The following is a 24,714-nucleotide window of genomic DNA, read 5'->3' as shown; positions in this document are numbered from 1 at the left end:
ACTGACTGGTACACCCAAGGAGTTACCAGTGCGTCCACAGCTATTGCCTGTGGATCTCTTGACCTGGCGCAATATTTGTCCAGTTTCTTGTTGAGGCGAGACGCCATCATGTCTACAATTGGTCTTTCCCAACGGTCTATTAACATGTTGAAGACTTCTGGATGTAGACCCCACTCTCCCGGATGAAGATCGTGTCTGCTGAGGAAGTCTGCTTCCCAGTTGTCCACGCCCGGGATGAACACTGCTGACAGTGCTATCACGTGATTCTCCGCCCAGCGAAGAATCTTGGCAGCTTCTGCCATTGCACTCCTGCTTCTTGTGCCGCCCTGCCTGTTTACATGGGCGACCGCCGTGATGTTGTCCGACTGAATCAACACCGGCTTTCCTTGCAGGAGAAGTTCCGCCTGGCTTAGAGCATTGTAGATTGCTCTTAGTTCCAGAATGTTTATGTGAAGAGACTTTTCCAGACTCGTCCATACTCCCTGGAAGTTTCTTCCTTGTGTGACTGCTCCCCAGCCTCTCAGGCTGGCGTCCGTGGTCACCAGGATCCAATCCTGAATGCCGAATCTGCGGCCTTCTAATAGGTGAGCCTTCTGCAACCACCACAGAAGTGACACCCTTGTCTTTGGTGACAGGGTTATTCGCAGGTGCATCTGCAGATGCGACCCTGACCATTTGTCCAACAGATCCCTTTGGAATATTCTTGCATGGAATCTGCCGAATGGAATTGCTTCGTAAGAAGCCACCATTTTTCCCAGGACTCTTGTGCATTGATGTACTGACACTTTTCCTGGTTTTAGGAGGTTCCTGACCAGATCGGATAACTCCTTGGCTTTTTCCTCTGGAAGGAAAACCTTTTTCTGAACCGTGTCCAGAATCATTCCTAGGAACAGCAGACGAGTTGTCGGGATTAAATGGGATTTTGGAATATTCAGAATCCACCCGTGTTGTCTTAGCACCTCTTGAGATAGTGCTAAAGCTGTCTCCAGCTGTTCTCTGGACCTTGCCCTTATTAGGAGATCGTCCAAGTATGGGATAACTAATACGCCTTTTCTTCGAAGAAGAATCATCATCTCGGCCATTACCTTGGTAAAGACCCGAGGCGCCGTGGACAATCCGAACGGCAGCGTCTGAAACTGATAGTGACAGTTTTGAACAATGAACCTGAGGTACCCCTGGTGTGCGGGGTAAATCGGAACGTGTAGATACGCATCCTTGATGTCCAAGGATACCATAAAGTCCCCTTCTTCCAGGTTCGCTATCACTGCTCTGAGTGACTCCATCTTGAACTTGAACTTTTTTATGTAGAGGTTCAAGGACTTCAGATTTAGAATAGGCCTTACCGAGCCATCCGGCTTCGGTACCACAAATAGAGTGGAATAATACCCCTTTCCTTGTTGTAATAGGGGTACTTTGACTATCACCTGCTGAGCGTACAGCTTGTGAATGGCTTCCAACACCCTCTCCCTTTCGGAAGAGACGGTTGGTAAGGCAGACTTCAGGAAACGATGAGGAGGATCCGTCTCTAATTCCAACCTGTACCCCTGAGATATTATCTGCAGGATCCAGGGGTCTACCTGCGAGTGAGCCCACTGCGCGCTGTAATTTTTGAGACGGCCCCCCACTGTCCCCGAGTCCGCTTGAGAGGCCCCAGCGTCATGCTGAGGTTTTTGCAGGAGCCGGGGAGGGCTTCTGTTCCTGGGAAGGAGCTGCCTGTTGGTGTCTCTTCCCTCTTCCTCTGCCTCGTGGCAGGTACGACAAGCCCTTTGCTCTCTTATTTTTGTAGGAGCGAAAAGGCTGCGGTTGAAAGGTCGGTGCCTTTCTCTGTTGGGGAGTGACTTGAGGTAAAAAAGTGGATTTCCCGGCAGTAGCCGTGGCCACCAAGTCTGATAGACCAACTCCAAATAACTCCTCCCCTTTATACGGCAAAACCTCCATGTGACGTTTTGAATCCGCATCGCCTGTCCACTGTCGTGTCCATAAGGCTCTTCTGGCTGAAATGGACATAGCACTCATCCGAGATGCCAGTGTGCAAATATCCCTCTGTGCATCACGCATATAGATAAATGCATCCTTTATTTGTTCTAACGACAGTAAAACATTGTCCCTATCTAGGGTATCAATATTTTCAATCAGGGATTCTGACCAAACTACTCCAGCACTGCACATCCAGGCAGTTGCTATAGCTGGTCGTAGTATAACACCTGCATGTGTGTATATATTCTTTTGAATAACTTCCATCTTTCTATCTGATGGATCCTTAAGTGCGGCCGTCTCAGGAGAGGGTAACGCCACTTGTTTGGATAAGCGTGTGAGCGCCTTGTCCACCTTAGGGGGTGTTTCCCAGCGCGCCCTAACCTCTGGCGGGAAAGGGTATAATGCCAATAACTTTTTTGAAATTATCAACTTTTTATCAGGAGCAACCCACGCTTCATCACACACGTCATTTAATTCTTCTGATTCAGGAAAAACTGTTTGTAGTTTTTTCACACCATACATAATACCCTGTTTTACGGTATCTGTAGTATCAGCTAAATGTAACGTCTCCTTCATTGCCAAAATCATATAACGTGTGGCCCTACTGGAAAATACGTTTGAATTTCTACCGTCGTCACTGGAATCAGTGCCCGTGTCTGGGTCTGTGTCGACCGACTGAGGCAAAGGGCGTTTTACAGCCCCTGACGGTGTTTGAGGCGCCTGTACAGGCATTAATTGATTGTCCGGCCGCCTCATGTCCTCAACTGACTGTTTAAGGGAAGATAAACCATCACGTAATTCCACAAATAAAGGCATCCATTCTGGTGTCGACCCCCTGGGGGGTGACATCTGCATATTTGGCAATTGCTCCGCCTCCACACCAATATCGTCCTCATACATGTCGACACCACGTACCGACACACACCGCAAACTCACAGGGAATGCTCTAATGAAGACAGGACCCACTAGCCCTTTTGGGGAGACAGAGGGAGAGTCTGCCAGCACACACCACAAAGCGCTATATATACAAGGGATATCCTTATATTAAGTGCTCCCTTATAGCTGCTTTAATATATATATATATAGCCATTAATGTGCCCCCCCTCTCTGTTTTACCCTGTTTCTGTAGTGCAGTGCAGGGGAGAGACCTGGGAGCCGTTCTGACCAGCGGAGCTGTGACAGAAAATGGCGCCGTGTGCTGAGGAGATAGGCCCCGCCCCTTTTTCGGCGGGTTCTTCTCCCGCTATTTTTCCAGTCAGGCAGGGGTTAAATATCTCCATATAGCCCCTATGGGCTATATGTGAGGTATTTTTAGCCTTGTATAAGGTTTATATTTGCCTCTCAGAGCGCCCCCCCCCAGCGCTCTGCACCCTCAGTGACTGCCCAGTGAAGTGTGCTGAGAGGAAAATGGCGCACAGCTGCAGTGCTGTGCGCTACCTTATGAAGACTGAGGAGTCTTCAGCCGCCGGTTTCCGGACCTCTTCACGCTTCAGCATCTGCAAGGGGGTCGGCGGCGCGGCTCCGGGACCGGACTCCACGGCTGGGCCTGTGTTCGATCCCTCTGGAGCTAATGGTGTCCAGTAGCCAAGCAGCAAATCCACTCTGCATGCAGGTGAGTTTACTACTTTCCCCCTAAGTCCCACGTTGCAGTGATCCTGTTGCCAGCAGGACTCACTGTAAAGAAAAAAAACCTAAACTAAACTTTCTCTAAGCAGCTCTTTAGGAGAGCCACCTAGATTGCACCCTTCTCGTTCGGGCACAAAATCTAACTGGAGTCTGGAGGAGGGTCATAGGGGGAGGAGCCAGTGCACACCACCTGACCTAGTAAAGCTTTACTTTTTTGTGCCCTGTCTCCTGCGGAGCCGCTATTCCCCATGGTCCTTTCAGGAACCCCAGCATCCACTTAGGACGATAGAGAAATAATAATGAGCACAGATACTGAGCACTGTTCAGGATAATAGAACTGACACTGGGCAGCGAGAACAGCAATGGACTACTGTACTGTACTACCATATACTGGTCACCACAATGCAACAATGATAATAATGAGCACAGATATTGAGCACTGTTCAGGACAATAGAACTGACACTGAACAGCGAGAACGACACTGGACTACTGTACTGTACTACTATATACTGGTCAGTGGTCACCACAATGCAGCAATGATTATAATGAGCACAGATATTGAGCACTTTTCAGTATAATAGAACTGACATGGAGCAGGAAAAAACAGCAATGGACTACTGTACTGTACTACCATATACTGGTCATCACAATGCATCTATTATAATAATGAGCACAGAAATTGAGCACTGTTCAGGATAATAGAACTGACACCGGGCAGCGAGAACAGCACTGGACTACAGTACTGTACCTCTATATACTGGTCAGTTGTCACCACAATGCAGCAATGATAATAATGAGCACAGATATTGAGCACTGTTCAGGATAATAGAACTGACACTGGGCAGCGAGAACAGTACTGGACTACTGTACTGTACTGCCATACACTGGTCACCACAATGCAGCAATGATAATAATGAGCACAGATATTGAGCACTGTTCAGGATAATAGAACTGACACTGGGCAGCGAGAACAGCACTGGACTACTGTACTGCCATACACTGGTCACCACAATGCAGCAATGATAATAATGAGCACAGATATTGAGCACTGTTCAGGATAATAGAACTGACACTGGGCAGTGAGAACGGCACTGGACTACTGTACTGTACTACTATATACTGGTCAGTGGTCACCACAATGCAGCATTGATAATAATGAGCACATATATTGACCACTGTTCAGGATAATAGAACTGACACGGAGCAGCAAAATACAGCAATGGACTACTGTACAGTACTACTATATACTGGTCACCTCATTGCAGCACTGATACTGAGCACAGATATTGAGCTGATATTTAGCTGATACTGGGCTATTCAGGCAGAGAACGTATCCACATCCTCTCGCTATCTCGACAATGCACAAGTGAAAATGGCGGTGACGCGCAGCTCTTTATATGGAATCCGAATCTCGCGAGAATCCGACCGCGGGATGAGGACGTTTTCCCCGTTCGGGTTTTGCGTGTAAGGCAGGAAGAACCAAGGCTGCCTCGGACCCGTGTAAACCATGTGAAGTTCGGGGGGGGGGTTCGGATCTCGATGTACCGAACCCGCTCATCTCTAATCGGAATGGATATGACTTTAATTGAATATACCCCAAAATATCAATTAGTTTAATCTTTACTTACTATGTTATTATACATCTCTGTAGTCATAAACGTAGTGTCCTCAGAAAATTTTGACACTTTATTTTCTAGGGAAAGATCATTAATAAAAAGATTAGAAAGGATGTAGCTCAGCACTTATCCATATGGTACATCACTTAGATCTTTAACCCAGAATAATTACCATTATTACCCTTTATGTTCTATCATTTTTTTTTATATCTTCACATAATAATACATAATGCGAGTGAAACAAAGAGAGAACACAGCATATAGAAATATATCAAAATCATCCATCGAGATATGGCGCAAAGGATTGGCACAGGAACAATTCAAATAATATCAGAGAGCTATAATAGTGAAGCATTGAAACAATCAGATAATTTTACCAAATAAAAGGTAGTACAATCAATCAATAACCATATAAAATCACGTTGACAAAAACGTATATGGGAGCAAGAGCAATAAATTCGTAGAGTAGCCAATATCTGCAATGGAGTATGTTTCTAAACTACAACAGAAAAGCAATGACCATGCAATCTGCAATCATAAATATTCAGCATACTACAACTTTATGACATTTTTAAAGAAAAGAAGGGGAGGTGGGGGTGGGGAGGTAAGGAAGGGAGCACACACAAGGGAGTGGGAGGGAGCAAAAGAGATATCTCATAGCAAAACTTGCGGCCCATGAAACCTGTGATATGAGTCCAGTACCACAATTGCAAAAGATCATAAAAATTATGAAACTTAAAGATCAGTGAGAAGACGGGTCAGGAGTGGAGACTTCTAAAAGCCTTCTATGAAGAAACCATTCTGTGTGTTCAAATATCTTGAAAATTTAGGTTTGTGTGATCTGATCACGTGAGTTAATATAAAAGTAGAGATGAGCGCCTGAAATTTTTCGGGTTTTGTGTTTTGGTTTTGGGTTCGGTTCCGCGGCCGTGTTTTGGGTTCGAACGCGTTTTGGCAAAACCTCACCGAATTATTTTTGTCGGATTCGGGTGTGTTTTGGATTCGGGTGTTTTTTTCCAAAAACACTAAAAAACAGCTTAAATCATAGAATTTGGGGGTCATTTTGATCCCAAAGTATTATTAACCTCAAAAACCATAATTTACACTCATTTTCAGTCTATTCTGAATACCTCACACCTCACAATATTATTTTTAGTCCTAAAATTTGCACCGAGGTCGCTGTGTGAGTAAGATAAGCGACCCTAGTGGCCGACACAAACACCGGGCCCATCTAGGAGTGGCACTGCAGTGTCACGCAGGATGTCCCTTCCAAAAAACCCTCCCCAAACAGCACATGACGCAAAGAAAAAAAGAGGCGCAATGAGGTAGCTGTGTGAGTAAGATTAGCGACCCTAGTGGCCGACACAAACACCGGGCCCATCTAGGAGTGGCACTGCAGTGTCACGCAGGATGGCCCTTCCAAAAAACCCTCCCCAAACAGCACATGACGCAAAGAAAAAAAGAGGCGCAATGAGGTAGCTGTGTGAGTAAGATTAGCGACCCTAGTGGCCGACACAAACACCGGGCCCATCTAGGAGTGGCACTGCAGTGTCACGCAGGATGGCCCTTCCAAAAAACCCTCCCCAAACAGCACATGACGCAAAGAAAAAAAGAGGCGCAATGAGGTAGCTGACTGTGTGAGTAAGATTAGCGACCCTAGTGGCCGACACAAACACCGGGCCCATCTAGGAGTGGCACTGCAGTGTCACGCAGGATGTCCCTTCCAAAAAACCCTCCCCAAACAGCACATGACGCAAAGAAAAAAAGAGGCGCAATGAGGTAGCTGTGTGAGTAAGATTAGCGACCCTAGTGGCCGACACAAACACCGGGCCCATCTAGGAGTGGCACTGCAGTGTCACGCAGGATGTCCCTTCCAAAAAACCCTCCCCAATCAGCACATGATGCAAAGAAAAAGAAAAGAAAAAAGAGGTGCAAGATGGAATTATCCTTGGGCCCTCCCACCCACCCTTATGTTGTATAAACAAAACAGGACATGCACACTTTAACCAACCCATCATTTCAGTGACAGGGTCTGCCACACGACTGTGACTGATATGACGGGTTGGTTTGGACCCCCCCCCAAAAAAGAAGCAATTAATCTCTCCTTGCACAAACTGGCTCTACAGAGGCAAGATGTCCACCTCATCTTCACCCTCCGATATATCACCGTGTACATCCCCCTCCTCACAGATTATCAATTCGTCCCCACTGGAATCCACCATCTCAGCTCCCTGTGTACTTTGTGGAGGCAATTGCTGCTGGTCAATGTCTCCGCGGAGGAATTGATTATAATTCATTTTAATGAACATCATCTTCTCCACATTTTCTGGATGTAACCTCGTACGCCGATTGCTGACAAGGTGAGCGGCGGCACTAAACACTCTTTCGGAGTACACACTTGTGGGAGGGCAACTTAGGTAGAATAAAGCCAGTTTGTGCAAGGGCCTCCAAATTGCCTCTTTTTCCTGCCAGTATAAGTACGGACTGTGTGACGTGCCTACTTGGATGCGGTCACTCATATAATCCTCCACCATTCTATCAATGTTGAGAGAATCATATGCAGTGACAGTAGACGACATGTCCGTAATCGTTGGCAGGTCCTTCAGTCCGGACCAGATGTCAGCATCAGCAGTCGCTCCAGACTGCCCTGCATCACCGCCAGCGGGTGGGCTCGGAATTCTGAGCCTTTTCCTCGCACCCCCAGTTGCGGGAGAATGTGAAGGAGGAGATGTTGACAGGTCGCGTTCTGCTTGACTTGACAATTTTGTCACCAGCAGGTCTTTCAACCCCAGCAGACCTGTGTCTGCCGGAAAGAGAGATCCAAGGTAGGCTTTAAATCTAGGATCGAGCACGGTGGCCAAAATGTAGTGCTCTGATTTCAACAGATTGACCACCCGTGAATCCTTGTTAAGCGAATTAAGGGCTGCATCCACAAGTCCCACATGCCTAGCGGAATCGCTCCGTGTTAGCTCCTTCTTCAATGCCTCCAGCTTCTTCTGCAAAAGCCTGATGAGGGGAATGACCTGACTCAGGCTGGCAGTGTCTGAACTGACTTCACGTGTGGCAAGTTCAAAGGGCATCAGAACCTTGCACAACGTTGAAATCATTCTCCACTGCACTTGAGACAGGTGCATTCCATCTCCTATATCGTGCTCAATTGTATAGGCTTGAATGGCCTTTTGCTGCTCCTCCAACCTCTGAAGCATATAGAGGGTTGAATTCCACCTCGTTACCACTTCTTGCTTCAGATGATGGCAGGGCAGGTTCAGTAGTTTTTGGTGGTGCTCCAGTCTTCTGTACGTGGTGCCTGTACGCCGAAAGTGTCCCGCAATTTTTCTGGCCACCGACAGCATCTCTTGCACGCCCCTGTCGTTTTTTAAAAAATTCTGCACCACCAAATTCAAGGTATGTGCAAAACATGGGACGTGCTGGAATTTGCCCATATTTAATGCACACACAATATTGCTGGCGTTGTCCGATGCCACAAATCCACAGGAGAGTCCAATTGGGGTAAGCCATTCCGCGATGATCTTCCTCAGTTGCCGTAAGAGGTTTTCAGCTGTGTGCGTATTCTGGAAAGCGGTGATACAAAGCGTAGCCTGCCTAGGAAAGAGTTGGCGTTTGCGAGATGCTGCTACTGGTGCCGCCGCTGCTGTTCTTGCGGCGGGAGTCCATACATTTACCCAGTGGGCTGTCACAGTCATATAGTCCTGACCCTGCCCTGCTCCACTTGTCCACATGTCCGTGGTTAAGTGGACATTGGGTACAACTGCATTTTTTAGGACACTGGTGAGTCTTTTTCTGACGTCCGTGTACATTCTCGGTATCGCCTGCCTAGAGAAGTGGAACCTAGATGGTATTTGGTAACGGGGGCACACTGCCTCAATAAATTGTCTAGTTCCCTGTGAACTAACGGCGGATACCGGACGCACGTCTAACACCAACATAGTTGTCAAGGACTCAGTTATCCGCTTTGCAGTAGGATGACTGCTGTGATATTTCATCTTCCTCGCAAAGGACTGTTGAACAGTCAATTGCTTACTGGAAGTAGTACAAGTGGGCTTACGACTTCCCCTCTGGGATGACCATCGACTCCCAGCGGCAACAACAGCAGCGCCAGCAGCAGTAGGCGTTACACGCAAGGATGCATCGGAGGAATCCCAGGCAGGAGAGGACTCGTCAGACTTGCCAGTGACATGGCCTGCAGGACTATTGGCATTCCTGGGGAAGGAGGAAATTGACACTGAGGGAGTTGGTGGGGTGGTTTGCGTGAGCTTGGTTACAAGAGGAAGGGATTTACTGGTCAGTGGACTGCTTCCGCTGTCACCCAAAGTTTTTGAACTTGTCACTGACTTATTATGAATGCGCTGCAGGTGACGTATAAGGGAGGATGTTCCGAGGTGGTTAACGTCCTTACCCCTACTTATTACAGCTTGACAAAGGGAACACACGGCTTGACACCTGTTGTCCGCATTTCTGGTGAAATACCTCCACACCGAAGAGCTGATTTTTTTGGTATTTTCACCTGGCATGTCAACGGCCATATTCCTCCCACGGACAACAGGTGTCTCCCCGGGTGCCTGACTTAAACAAACCACCTCACCATCAGAATCCTTCTGGTCAATTTCCTCCCCAGCGCCAGCAACACCCATATCCTCCTCATCCTGGTGTACTTCAACACTGACATCTTCAATCTGACTATCAGGAACTGGACTGCGGGTGCTCCTTCCAGCACTTGCAGGGGGCATGCAAATAGTGGAAGGCGCATGCTCTTCACGTCCAGTGTTGGGAAGGTCAGGCATCGCAACCGACACAATTGGACTCTCCTTGTGGATTTGGGATTTCAAAGAACGCACAGTTCTTTGCGGTGCTTTTGCCAGCTTGAGTCTTTTCAGTTTTCTAGCGAGAGGCTGAGTGCTTCCGTCCTCATGTGAAGCTGAACCACTAGCCATGAACATAGGCCAGGGCCTCAGCCGTTCCTTGCCACTCCGTGTGGTAAATGGCATATTGGCAAGTTTACGCTTCTCCTCCGACAATTTTATTTTAGGTTTTGGAGTCCTTTTTTTTCTGATATTTGGTGTTTTGGATTTGACATGCTCTGTACTATGACATTGGGCATCGGCCTTGGCAGACGACGTTGCTGGCATTTCATCGTCTCGGCCATGACTAGTGGCAGCAGCTTCAGCACGAGGTGGAAGTGGATCTTGATCTTTCCCTAATTTTGGAACCTCAACTTTTTTGTTCTCCATATTTTATAGGCAGAACTAAAAGGCACCTCAGGTAAACAATGGAGATGGATGGATTGGATACTAGTATACAATTATGGACGGACTGCCACGGTTAGGTGGTATAAAAAAACCACGGTTAGGTGGTATATATTGTAATACAATTATGGATGGACGGACTGCCTGCCGAGTTCCGACACAGAGGTAGCCACAGCCGTGAACTACCGCACTGTACACTGGTTGATAAAGAGATAGTAGTATACTCGTAACAACTAGTATGACTGACTATGACGGTATAAAGAATGAAAAAAAAACCACGGTTAGGTGGTATATATTATAATACAATTATGGATGGACGGACTGCCTGCCGACTGCCGACACAGAGGTAGCCACAGCCGTGAACTACCGCACTGTACACTGGTTGATAAAGAGATAGTAGTATACTCGTAACAACTAGTATGACACTATGACGGTATAAAGAATGAAAAAAAAACCACGGTTAGGTGGTATATATTATAATAATACAATTATGGATGGACGGACTGCCTGCCGAGTTCCGACACAGAGGTAGCCACAGCCGTGAACTACCGCACTGTACACTGGTTGATAAAGAGATAGTAGTATACTCGTAACAACTAGTATGACTGACTATGACGGTATAAAGAATGAAAAAAAAACCACGGTTAGGTGGTATATATTGTAATACAATTATGGATGGACGGACTGCCTGCCGAGTTCCGACACAGAGGTAGCCACAGCCGTGAACTACCGCACTGTACACTGGTTGATAAAGAGATAGTAGTATACTCGTAACAACTAGTATGACTGACTATGACGGTATAAAGAATGAAAAAAAAACCACGGTTAGGTGGTATATATTGTAATACAATTATGGATGGACGGACTGCCTGCCGAGTTCCGACACAGAGGTAGCCACAGCCGTGAACTACCGCACTGTACACTGGTTGATAAAGAGATAGTAGTATACTCGTAACAACTAGTATGACTGACTATGACGGTATAAAGAATGAAAAAAAAACCACGGTTAGGTGGTATATATTATAATACAATTATGGATGGACGGACTGCCTGCCGACTGCCGACACAGAGGTAGCCACAGCCGTGAACTACCGCACTGTACACTGGTTGATAAAGAGATAGTAGTATACTCGTAACAACTAGTATGACACTATGACGGTATAAAGAATGAAAAAAAAACCACGGTTAGGTGGTATATATTATAATACAATTATGGATGGACGGACTGCCTGCCGACTGCCGACACAGAGGTAGCCACAGCCGTGAACTACCGCACTGTACACTGGTTGATAAAGAGATAGTAGTATACTCGTAACAACTAGTATGACACTATGACGGTATAAAGAATGAAAAAAAAACCACGGTTAGGTGGTATATATTATAATACAATTATGGATGGACGGACTGCCTGCCGAGTGCCGACACAGAGGTAGCCACAGCCGTGAACTACCGCACTGTACACTGGTTGATAAAGAGATAGTAGTATACTCGTAACAACTAGTATGACTGACTATGACGGTATAAAGAATGAAAAAAAAACCACGGTTAGGTGGTATATATTATAATACAATTATGGATGGACGGACTGCCTGCCGACTGCCGACACAGAGGTAGCCACAGCCGTGAACTACCGCACTGTACACTGGTTGATAAAGAGATAGTAGTATACTCGTAACAACTAGTATGACACTATGACGGTATAAAGAATGAAAAAAAAACCACGGTTAGGTGGTATATATTATAATACAATTATGGATGGACGGACTGCCTGCCGACTGCCGACACAGAGGTAGCCACAGCCGTGAACTACCGCACTGTACACTGGTTGATAAAGAGATAGTAGTATACTCGTAACAACTAGTATGACACTATGACGGTATAAAGAATGAAAAAAAACCACGGTTAGGTGGTATATATTATAATAATACAATTATGGATGGACGGACTGCCTGCCGACTGCCGACACAGAGGTAGCCACAGCCGTGAACTACCGCACTGTACACTGGTTGATAAAGAGATAGTAGTATACTCGTAACAACTAGTATGACTATGACGACGGTATAAAGAAAGAAAAAAAAATACCACGGTTAGGTGGTATATAATTATACAATTATGGATGGACGGACTGCCTGCCGAGTGCCGACTGCCGACACAGAGGTAGCCACAGCCGTGAACTACCGCACTGTACTGTGTCTGCTGCTAATATAGACTGGTTGATAAAGAGATAGTATACAACAATATACTACTATACTGGTGGTCAGGCACTGGTCACCACTAGTCACACTGGCAGTGGCACTCCTGCAGCAAAAGTGTGCACTGTTTAATTTTAAATTAATATAATATTATGTACTCCTGGCTCCTGCTATAACAACCTGCAGTGCTCCCCAGTCTCCCCCACAATTATTATAAGCTTTTATACATTGATGTGCAGCACACTGGGCTGAGCTGAGTGCACACAGACTGAGTCACACTGTGTGACTGCTGTGTATCGTTTTTTTCAGGCAGAGAACGGATATAGCAGAGAACGGATATATTAAATAAAAGTTAACTTAACAACAACTGCACTGGTCACTGTGGTAAACTCTGTCTGCACAATCTCTCTCTCTCTCTCTCTCTCTTCTAATCTATTCTAATGGAGAGGACGCCAGCCACGTCCTCTCCCTATCAATCTCAATGCACGTGTGAAAATGGCGGCGACGCGCGGCTCCTTATATAGAATCCGAGTCTCGCGAGAATCCGACAGCGTCATGATGACGTTCGGGCGCGCTCGGGTTAACCGAGCAAGGCGGGAAGATCCGAGTCGCTCGGACCCGTGAAAAAAAAAGTGAAGTTCGTGCGGGTTCGGATTCAAAGAAACCGAACCCGCTCATCTCTATATAAAAGCCCCATTTTTTGTAAAAAGATTTAACTCCAGATTCAATATTGACCTGGGCCGATTTCCTATCAAAATACAAGATTTGTAAAAGTTTCCCATGTACTTCCATCAGTTTGGGGGAGGAAGCCAAGAGCCAATATGTTAAGATAATTTTTTTGGACACTGTAACCAATATTGTTAGAAAATGTAAAAATTTGCGGCGGGACGGTCCTACATCCCATTCATTGAAGTTTGCACATAGGTCAATGGTGAAGCTTCAACCCTCAAACCCAGTAAGAGATTGATAAAAGCTATTACTTTATGCCAGAATTGACGAATCCGACCACATTCCCAAAACATATGAAAATAAGAAGCAATACGGGCATGACATTTTGGGCCTTCCCCTGATTAAGATGGATTAAATCTAGCGTGTTGGGTTGGGGAAATGTAAACTCTTTGGAGGGTGCGTAGATGAACCTCCTGCAAATATGGGGAAGCAAGCCATTTTATTACAGAGACATAGGGGGTCATTCCGAGTTGATCGCTAGCTGCCGTTGTTCGCAGCGCAGCGATCAGGCTAAAAATCGGCACTTCTGTGCATGCGTATGGTGCGCACTGCGCACGCGCGACATACTTTCACAAAAGCCGATGCAGTTTCACACAAGTTCTAGCGATACTTTTCAGTCGCACTGCTGATCGTTGAGTGATTGACAGGAAGTGGGTGTTTCTGGGTGGTAACTGACCGTTTTCGGGGAGTGTGTGTAAAAATGCAGGCATGCCAGATAAAAACGCAGGAGTGGCCGGGGAAACGGGGGAGTGGCTGGCCGAACGCAGGGCGTGTTTGTGACGTTAAAACAGTCTGAAGTGATCGCAAGGTAGGAGTAGGTCTGCAGCTACTCTTAAACTGCACAATCTTTTTTTGTATTCGCGCTGCGATCCTTTCGTTCGCACTTCTGCTAAGCTAAGATACACTCCCAGAGGGTGGCGGCTTAGCGTTTGCACTGCTGCTAAAAGCAGCTAGCGAGCAATCAACTCAGAATGAGGGCCATAGTGTGCACTAAGTTGCTGTTGATCGGTAAGATAAGGTATGTCTTTTTTCCACTGAAACAAGAGTTTATCCCACCTAGCATCAGTGGTAACCAAAGTAAAAGCAGTATAAAGCTGTCTAATGCGTGTAGGACCCAATTTATGAATATTCAAAGATTGCTGCAAAGGGATTAGCTAAGATGAATCCCATCCCAGGTGTTTTTTGATTATGCAAAACCGAGTTGAGGTAGTGACGGACTTGCAAGTACATGTAAAAATGAGAGTGCGGGATGTCAAACTTCTCTTGAAGGGTCGAGAACTATAGGAGAGAGCCCCCAGGATTGAAGACCTTAGAGGAGTACGATAAACCCTTCTCTTTCCAGACAAGAAAATTTGAGTTGGTAAGGGAGAGGGGAAATGCAGGTTTACCCCACAATGGGATACATGGTGCGGTCAAAGGGCTACAACTAAATTTTTTGTGTAGAGTAGTCCAAGCATAATATATATAATGAAAAGGCGATTGTGGAGTATGTGCATTGGGATTGAGGAGGCTTTAGATAACAAAAGAGCTCCGGGTGCATAAGGAGAAAAAAAGTGCCTCATCTAGAGCTGGGTCCATAAAAAGGTTCCTGTCAAACAGACAGTCAGCAGCACATCTAAATAAGGAAGACAGAGAATAGGATGCATAATCTGGAATACCTATCCCACCTGCCGATTTTGGTGCCATAAGTTTGTTTAAAGCTATAACTGGTTTCCTACCTTTCCATAAAAATGTTGTCATAATTGTATGCAAGAATGGTAAGTCCCGTTTCGATAGGAAAGTCGGGAGCATTTGCATTAGATAAAATAATTTCGGGAAGACAATACTCTGAAGGACAGCTACTTTGCCTAGAAGGGACAATGGAAGCAATTTCCAGCTATCAAGTTGGGTCGTGATACGGGTCAACATGGGAGTAAAGTTTTCCTCATAGAGTCTAGTCAAATTCAGTGATGCCGAGAGGGGGGGGGGGTACAAATTACCCGGGCCCAGGTCTGATGGAGGGGCCCAGTGAGGGTCCAGTAGGGGCCCAGGCCACCTCCCCCTCACCTAGCAGCAGCAGATGCAGCTCATTTCCTCAGCCCATCACACGCCGCTGTGTACTGGGCTGCAGTGTGGCAATGGAGGTGCTTAAAATACAATTATTTTTCCGTTTTTTTTGGAAGGGTACATGGCCACACCTTCTCTGATTAGGCCACGCCTCTTGAAAAGTAATTGGGCCCATCCCAGCTCTTGACTGCCCTGGTCAAATTCACTGGAATCTGGATCCCTAAATAAGTGATTTTTGAATGGGCGACCTGGAATGAGATATCCGGAAGGTAATTGGAAAGATTATGGAAAGAGGTGCTTAAGGGAAGGAGCTCCGATTTGGTGATGTTGATCCTATATCCCGCCCTTTCCCCAAAGGCTTCAATCAGCCCAAGTATTTCAGGGATAGAGGAGGCTGGGTTGGTGACGAGTAACAGCGAAAAGTAGGGGGGACAGGGGGCAGCCCTGTCTGGTGCCTCGACCTGTCATAAAGGGGGAGGACAGTACGCCGTTACAAGATTACATAGTTTGGGGGTCAGAATATAAAAGCTTTAGAAATTAAATAAAGGAGTCCGGGAACCCAAATAGAGAGAGTGTGAGGAATAAGTGGTTCCATTCGACCATGTCGAATGCTTTCTCAGCATCTAGGGAAAGAATGAGTGGGAGATTAATTTCAGAATGTCGCCCTGGTATGAACCCGGGTTGATCCCTGTGATTAATATGGGGAAGTAATAGTTTAATACGATCAGCCAGAATCTTGGTAAGAAATTTATAATCAAGATTGAGGAGCGATATAGGATAGTAGGAACCAGTGATAGATCTCTGCCAGGTTTGGGCAAAATCTTTAGTATAGCTGTGTTAAAATGGAGAGGAAGGGATGTGGAGAACATTAAAGCATTCAACACTTTTACAAGGGTATCACCTAAACGAGAGAGGAGAATTTTATAGAAATCTGCACTGAAACCACCCAGACCAGGCACCTTATCACGACCAGATATACCTATGACATGACTAATTTCTTCCAACGTAATAGGGTCAAGGAGTTTGTGTACCATGGAGGCTGGAAGATGAGGGATAGGAAGGTTGTCCCAAAAGGCAGGTGGCCAAGGTGTGTAGAGGGAGGAGGGGAAGAGGTAGAATATAAATCTTGGTAAATGGATTTCATGGTTTCCGAAATTTCCTGGTTAGTATTGGTTAATACACCCTATGCGGTACGCAAAGGATGAGTAACCATCGGGGGGCGTGAACCATTTAGCAAATGCGTCAGTAATTTCCCCGTTTTATTACCAAACTTGTAATATTTATAATTCACAGAAAAGAGATATCTATCCCCCATTAATTTCATAAATTCATCAAAATGTGTCTTAGCATACAGATATAACTGTCGGTTATGGGGTGTAGGAGAGGATTTGTATTGCTGAAAGGCTGTCGACAGGTTTCCTTGGAATTCCATATACTGGGAGGCATATTTTTTATTCGTGGCAGAAACATAAGAAATAATATTGCCTCTTAGAACTGATTTTGCTGCCATCCAAAACAGGAGAGGGTCATCATCTAAATGGGGTAAGTGTCATTCTTGAAGGTCTTCCAAGCAGATTCCAAGCGTTTCTGGAATCTAAGGGAGTTCGCCAAGCATGAGGGAAATCTCCACAATTTTGGAGACGTGGAAGTGTATGGAAAGTGAAGGGTAGTCAAGATCAGGGCATGATCGGAGAGGGCAATCGCCTCAATGTGTGAACTCGTTACCTGAGGTAGGAGACAGTGTGATAGCAATATATAGCCTATCCTAGAGAGGGTGTGGTGCATGGCCAATAAACAAGTAAATTCCTTGTCTATAGGGTGGAGGGCCCTCCATATATCTACTGCGAAAAGAGGGACTCCTAACTTGGGCAAAGTAAGGGGTTTAGTGGGTGCCTGAGCTGAGATCTGTCTAGATAAGGAGACAAAATTAGGTTTAGATCACCACAAACTATTAATGGATCCAAAAGTAATGGACACAATTTGGCCAATAATATCTGAAAAAAAGATTTTGAATACACTTTGGGAGCATATACATTACGCAGTAAATACGGCTTATGCTGAATCTAACTGATAAAATAACATAACGACCCTATGGGTCAACTATGGAAGACACAATGTCATACAGTAAATGACATTTCATTAGTATTACTACCCCCCTAGCTTTGGAGTTAAATGTACTAGAACCCAATACTTGCCAATTTAGGCAAGTAAGTTTTGCAGTCTCTTCCACTGTCAGATGCATTTCCTGGAGGAATACTAGGTCAATATGTTGTTTAGTGAGATAAAGTAGCACTTTACGTCTCTTGGCAGGGGAGTTGAAGCCTCCAACGTTCCATGACCCCACTGTTAAATCAGGCATTGCTCAGAAGAGATTGCAAAGGGACGGTACCTATATCAAACATATTTCGAAATAAAAAAGACATCTTCATTATAGAAAGGAGGGGGAAGGAGGGGGGGAGGAAAGAGACACAGACAAAGAAAAGGGGGGTGGAAGCGAACATGTAAATTAACATTTGTATACAGCTATACAATATTAGAGATTACAAAATCAATAGAAAAAGCAATAGGCTGAGCCTGGTGCTTCCAGCTAGCAGGCATGTGGGAGCTGTGTACCATCACCCAGCCCACACAAGAGTGCTACTAACCGAGTAAGAGAATAGGGCGCTCCATCCGGCCACCCCGCCACATAAACACAATAATATATAAGAACTTGATTCTAAAATAACAAAAAATAGGAAAAGAGAAAGTTCCGGGGCGGACTGCCCAGCAGCAGAAAAGACTTGCAAAAAATAATAACAAAAAACCTGCAAGAGGATTCCAGGCTACCATTAAAGATCCACAAGGAAGTTAATCAGTCAACTAAGAATGGAAGTGTTCCCAGGAGAAATAAACTTGGGATGAGTAGGTGGGCCAGGAGCAATAAAACCATGATACTGTAATCCAAATATGGGAGGTGTGTATGGAGAAAACAGTGTCCGAGATAAGGAAAAAACTGATTAGGCTATAAACGAGAAATATGAGACTCCCGTCTCACAAAAAAACTGAGGAGGTATGGTTAAACAATAAACAAGAGGAGGAGAGCCAAACAACAGGAAGACCATTTTTTTTTTGCATCCTAATTTTCAGGTGGCCGCAGCAGGGAGAACAGATATGTCTGAGTCAGCACTTCTAGAGAGGGTGCATAGGTAAGCAGTGGCATCAGCTGGTGACAAAAAAAATTTGTGGGAAGAGCCCTCATACAGGCGTAGACGTGCAGGAAATAACAGGCCAAACTTGCGGCCCTCTGACACGAGTTGGGAACATATAGGGAAAAATGCTTTTCGGGCCCTGGTTAGCTCCACGGAGTAGTCCTGGAAAATTACTAACTTATTCCCTTCCCATTGGATATTTTTCACTCTATGTGAGGCAGACCAAAATGCTACCTTGTGAAGGTAGTTAAGGCAGCGGAAGAGGGTAACACGTGGCCGCGGCCTATTCGGGGAAGGTACTGGTCCTATGCGATGAACCCACTCAATCACGAGATCCTGACATTTCTGTTCAATACCCAATAGTGACGGGAGTGTGATCCGTGTAAAATGAGCTAATGCAGTGCCTTTCACTGATTCTGGTAAACCCACCAAACCCAAATCTGGTAGTTTTCAGATGTTAATGATTTTACAGAATGATGCAGGCCCACTATATCATTATTAGCAGCATGCAGTTGAGATTTAGTGAGAGTGACACACTGAGTTAGCTGCTGCAGCTGCTGCGTGATATCTGAAACAGCCTGCAAGAGGAGAGGAGCCATGGTAGCCCTGATAGCCTCCACAACATTGACATATGTGACAGGGGCATCTGGGGGGCGGCATACCTGGGAGGCAGTGGAGCCTATGCCATCTGCAGCCGTTTTCTTGTGCGCAGGAGTGAGCTCGTCTGAGGCGGCTTCCGGCGCAGTGTTCCCAGCCGTGTGGCGTTTCTATAGCTTTGCTGAGGCACCAGCCGGAGGCTGAGGTGCAGCGGTCACGGGCGTCACAGGGGTCACAAAGCGATCCATTCCGATCATGGAAGCAGCAGGTCTGGTCCCGGAGGCTTTGGAGGCTGTAAACGGCCTAGAAAAGGTTTTTTTGCGGGGCGGTGGGAATGGAGGTCTTACAGCAAGCTCCCTATCTCATCCAGTCCGGAACCGAAAGTCCTATGTTCTATCATTTAATAAATTCTTTATCCATGTACATACTATGATTCCTCCATAAATCGACTGTTTAATATTCATCTTAAATTCCAAACTGTTACCTAGAACAGTATCAAGCCAAATATATCTATAACACTTCTAATATCTAGTATGAAACTTGCCTCCTCATAAAACCTAATTGTGTATGCTCAGTAAGACTGGTCTTCCTTTAAACGTTTGCTGACACTGCTGTCAGATTACTTCTCTCAATATATTTCAGACTGACATCCCGAGAAATTCTTTAAATAATCTATTCACAACAGACGTCAGGCTTGCAGTCCTATAATTTCCTGGCTCTGCTTTTGATCACATTTAAAGATTGATATCACATCTGCTTACTGCCAATCTTATGATACTGACCCGGTTAGGAGAGATTGTATAGATACAAGAAATTATATCATAGTCCATAAATTTTACTATAACATACTTTATATCTGTGAATGCCATCTGGACCAGGCTTTGTATCTGTTTCTTTAAGTGTGTCTCTTCCTTTACTAGCTAAGTGACATTTAATAATGTGCATAGGCTACTGCTACAATAAGAAATATTTCAATGTGATAAAAGAGATAGAAAATGCATATTTAGGACAGTATACACTGATTTATCTGAGTGTTCACAATCACAACATATTTTTCTCCACAAAAGAACTAAATATTTACACATCCTCTAAAGTGAAGGAGCAAAGACATTCTACAAATACACTGCTCAAAAAAATAAAGGGAACACATCCTAGATCTGAACGAATGAAATATTCTTATTAAATACTTTGCTCTTTACATAGTTGAATGTGCTGACAACAAAATCACAAAATATTTATCAATGGAAATCAAATTTATTAACCCATGGAGGTCTGGATTTGGAGTCACACTCAAAATTAAAGTGGAAAAACACACTACAGGCTGATCCAACTTTGATGTAATGTCCTTAAAACAAGTCAAAATGAGGCTCTTTAGTGTGTGTGGCCTCCACGTGCCTGTATGACCTCCCTACAATGCCTGGGCATGCTCCTGATGAGGTGGCGGATGGTCTCCTGAGGGATCTCCTCCCAGACCTGGACTAAAGCATCCGCCAACTCCTGGACAGTCTGTGGTGCAACGTGGCATTGGTGGATGGAGCGAGACATGATGTCCCAGATGTGCTCAATTGGATCCAGGTCTGGGGAACGGGCGGGCCAGTCCATAGCATCAATGCCTTCGTCTTGCAGGAACTGCTGACACACTCCAGCCACATGAGCTCTAGCATTGTCTTGCATTTAGGAGGAACCCAGGGCCAACCGCACCAGCAATGGTCTCACAAGGGGTCTGAGGAGCTCATCTCGGTACCTAATGGCAGTCAGGCTACCTCTGGCGAGCACATGGAGGGCTGTGCGGCCCCCCAAAGAAATGCCACCCCACACCATTACTGACCCACTGCCAAACTGGTCATGCTGGAGGATGTTGCAGGAAGCAGAACGTTCTCCTTGGCGTTTCCAGATTCTGTCACGTCTGTCACATGTGCTCAGTAAGAACCTGCTTTCATCTGTGAAGAGCACAGGGCGCCAGTGGCGAATTTGTCAATCTTGGTGTTCTCTGGCAAATGCCAAACGTCCTGCACGGTGTTGGGCTGTAAGCACAACCCCCACCTGTGGACGTCGGACCCTCACGGAGTCTGTTTCTGATCATTTGAGTAGACACATTCACATTTGTGGCTTGCTGGAGGTCATTTTGCAGGGCTCTGGCAGTGTTCCTCCTGTTCCTCCTTGCACAAAGGCGGAGGTAGCGGTCCTGCTGCTGGGTTGTTGCCCTCCTAGGCCTCCTCCACATCTCCTGATGTACTGGCCTGTCTCCTGGTAACACCTCCATACTCTGGACACTACGCTGACAGACACAGCAAACCTTCTTGCGACAGCTCGCATTGATGTACCATCCTGGATGAGCTGCACTACCTGAGCCACTTGTGTGGGTTGTAGACTCCGTCTTATGCTACCACTAGAGTGAAAGCACCGCCAGCTTTCAAAAGTGACCAAAACATCAGCCAGAAAGCATAGGAGCTGAGAAGTGGTCTGTGATCACCACCTGCAGAACAACTCCTTTATTGTGGGTGTCTTGCTAATTGCCTATATTTTCCACCTGTTGTCTATTCCATTTGCACAACAGCATGTGAAATTGATTGTCAATCAGTGTTGCTTCCTAAGTGGACAGTTTGATTTCACAGACGTGTGACTGACTTGGAGTTACATTGTGTTGTTTAAGTGTTCCCTTTATTTTTTTGAGCAGTGTACAATTCTAATATTAAAAAAAGGGTTCACTACGGCTGGCCGGCGGTCGGGCTCCCGGCGACCAGCATCCCGGCGCCGGGAGCCCGACCGCCGGCTTACCGACAGCTTGGCGAGCGCAAATGAGCCCCTTGCGGGCTCGCTGCGCTCGCCGCGCTACGGGCACGGTGGCGCGCTACGCGCGCCACACTATTTTATTCTCCCTCTATGGGGGTCGTGGACCCCCACGAGGGAAAATAAGTGTCGGTATGCCGGCTGTCGGGCTCCCGGCGCCGGTATACTGAGCGCCGGGAGCCCGACCGCCGGCAAACAGAAGACCACCCTTAAAAAAAAACAAAAACAGATCCTGATCAGCATGAATTGGATACCACAGGAGACCACCCAAAATTCACTAACACTTGGTCCCCTGAGTGCATGATGTCATTATATCGCAGAGAGCCTGGGGCCACCAGCACCAGTAAGTGCAGTGCTGATTGGAGTGTCCTAAGGATGCTCCGATAAGCTGCACAGTCTTCAAGGTGCCTGTCTGGAATGTCTAAAGGATGTTCTGGCATTGCAGGAGACTTCCTGGCTGCAGGGTGCTATTCTAGGCACCCTGCTAGCCAGAAGCACTCTGTATAGCAGCACCGGTTAAACACCCCTAGTTACAGCCCTGCATGTGCTGACAATTTATTATTGCAATTCCACCAACAAAGCTCTTTTTGTAATAAAAATTAAGTGACTGCTATATTTTGGAATGTTTAACAATGGCCTCTGCAAAACAGTAATTTGATAACCACACCTGCGCATGCGCACTAGACTCTGGCATGGGTGTAGTATGGTATGCCGGCTGCCGGGCTCCCGGCGACCAGCATACCGGTGCCGGGAGCCCGACCGCCGGCATACCAACAGCGCGCTATTTATTCTCCCTCCAGGGGGGTCGTGGACCCCCACGAGGCAGAATATTTGTCGGTATGCCGGCAGTCGGGATTCCGGCGCCAGTATACTGTTCGCCGGGATCCCGACAGTCGGCAACCTGAAGACCACCCCTCTGGCACAGTGCACAACCTTCAGCAACTCCAGACAATAGTTCATCAGACAACATTATAATTTCAGACTACCATGGCATACATCAGAATGTCCTCAGAGTATCACCAGCTCAGAGTAGTGAATAAAGCCAGGCTTTAAAGGGCTTAATTGCCCCAACTGGCTCACTCACATGGTTCATATAATCAAGGCATGAAGTTCACCTTGTGGGATCGACAAGGCATGAAGTCCTCCTGTGAGTCCAGAAAGGTATGAAGTCCCCCGTGGGACTGGTAAGGCATGAGACTTTAAACTTTAAACCCCTTCCTGGGGCTGAGACAGTGGCATAAGGGTGCAGGGGATGCAACTGCTATGGGGCCCGGCCGCTTGGGGGCCCCATAGCAGTTGCCCAGCAAACCACCCCATGCACCATTGTGATATTTTTTTTTCTGTTTTTTTTCTTCTAATAAGCAGTGCGCTGGGTTCCGTGCCCTTCAGCTTCCTTCTTGGTAGGAGGAGGGTTGGGGTAGACACTGTGAGCAGCGTCTGGATTTGAATGTCCCCGTCTCCACTCTATTACAGCACCTCTCCCCTCCAACCACCATCGCTGATCCCTCCCCCTAACATCTTTGCTCCCCTCGTTCCCCTTCCTGTGCATGTCCCTGCCTCGTAAGTCGCCCTCATCCCGGTGATGAGCGGATCTCAGCCCAAAAGAGTAGGGAGCAACAGGCGGCTGCCCATGCACTGACAGACAGCATGCCGCGCTGTACTTTGCTCCCTGTCAGTGGCCGGCATCTGCTCTCCATTTACCTGTGTGCTCCATGCAGCTTAGTGAGCTGCATCCTCCCACACAGAGACTGTCGCATGGGCCTGTTATTATCTCTACCCCTAACGATTCCACCATCTCCATACTTTACCTCCTCTTCTCCTTCCTCGGATTACTGGCACACATGACATGGCACAGGAAAAATTCTGCAGGCACAGCACAGTAAGTTGTATATGTATTTCACTGTGTCTGCATGGTAGCGTCTAGTTACCCTTCATGGAGAGGACCTTTCCCATAAGCCCCTGGGTCCATGTCACAAATTATTTGGAATAGTTATCTGTGGCGAGCTAAGTGGAGCGAGAAACCTAGGGGGTAATTCCAAGTTGATTGCAGCAGGATTTTTGTTAGCAATTGGGCAAAACCATGTGCACTGCAGGGGAGGCAGATATAACATGTGCAGAGGGAGTTAGATTTGGGTGTGGTGTGTTCAATCTGCAATCTAATTTGCAGTGTAAAAAAAAAGCAGCCAGTATTTACCCTGTACAGAAATAAAATAACCCACCCAAATCTAACTCTCTCTGCAAATGTAATATCTGCCACCCCTGCAGTGCACATGGTTTTGCCCAATTTCTATCAAAAATCCTGCTGCGATCAACTTGGAATTACCCCCCTAGCCTGAAGCATGGCAAGCGAAGCGATCCCACTTGGGTACAGTGGTGCAAAGCTAAAACTAAATAACCTCAAACGAACGGAGAACAGATAAAACATTAAGGAGCTGTAAGGGCGGAAGTTATCTACTGCCCTCTCATGCTGTCACTTTCTGGTCCTGATCACGAAGGGAACATAGACACAACCGCGTCTGCATCTCTCTATCTCCTCCCTACTGCCCTGCCTCTCCATTTCTCCTCCCTATCACTCTGCGTCTCCCTATCCTCTCTACTGCCCTGCATCTCCCTATCCACTCTCTTTTGACCTGCGTTTCCCTATCCACTACTTACCGGACTGCGTCTCCCTATCCCCTCCCTACTGCC

The 24,714-nt window shown here is 46.4% G+C and overlaps 1 long non-coding RNA gene across 1 annotated transcript in view; it reads right to left on the bottom strand.

Moving 5' to 3' along the window:
- Positions 1-19,781, bottom strand: part of LOC134947553 (uncharacterized) — a 244,696-nt gene extending 224,915 nt beyond the window's left edge. Inside the window, exon 1 of the long non-coding RNA XR_010182616.1 lies at positions 19,302-19,781. This is a non-coding gene — a long non-coding RNA (uncharacterized LOC134947553). The remainder of the gene's footprint in view (positions 1-19,301) is intronic.
- Positions 19,782-24,714: the final 4,933 nt, after the last annotated feature.

Source organism: Pseudophryne corroboree, chromosome 8 (assembly GCF_028390025.1).
Source record: "Pseudophryne corroboree isolate aPseCor3 chromosome 8, aPseCor3.hap2, whole genome shotgun sequence".
Classification (NCBI taxonomy): domain Eukaryota; kingdom Metazoa; phylum Chordata; class Amphibia; order Anura; family Myobatrachidae; genus Pseudophryne; species Pseudophryne corroboree.
This window is presented reverse-complemented; position numbering and strand designations above follow the sequence as displayed.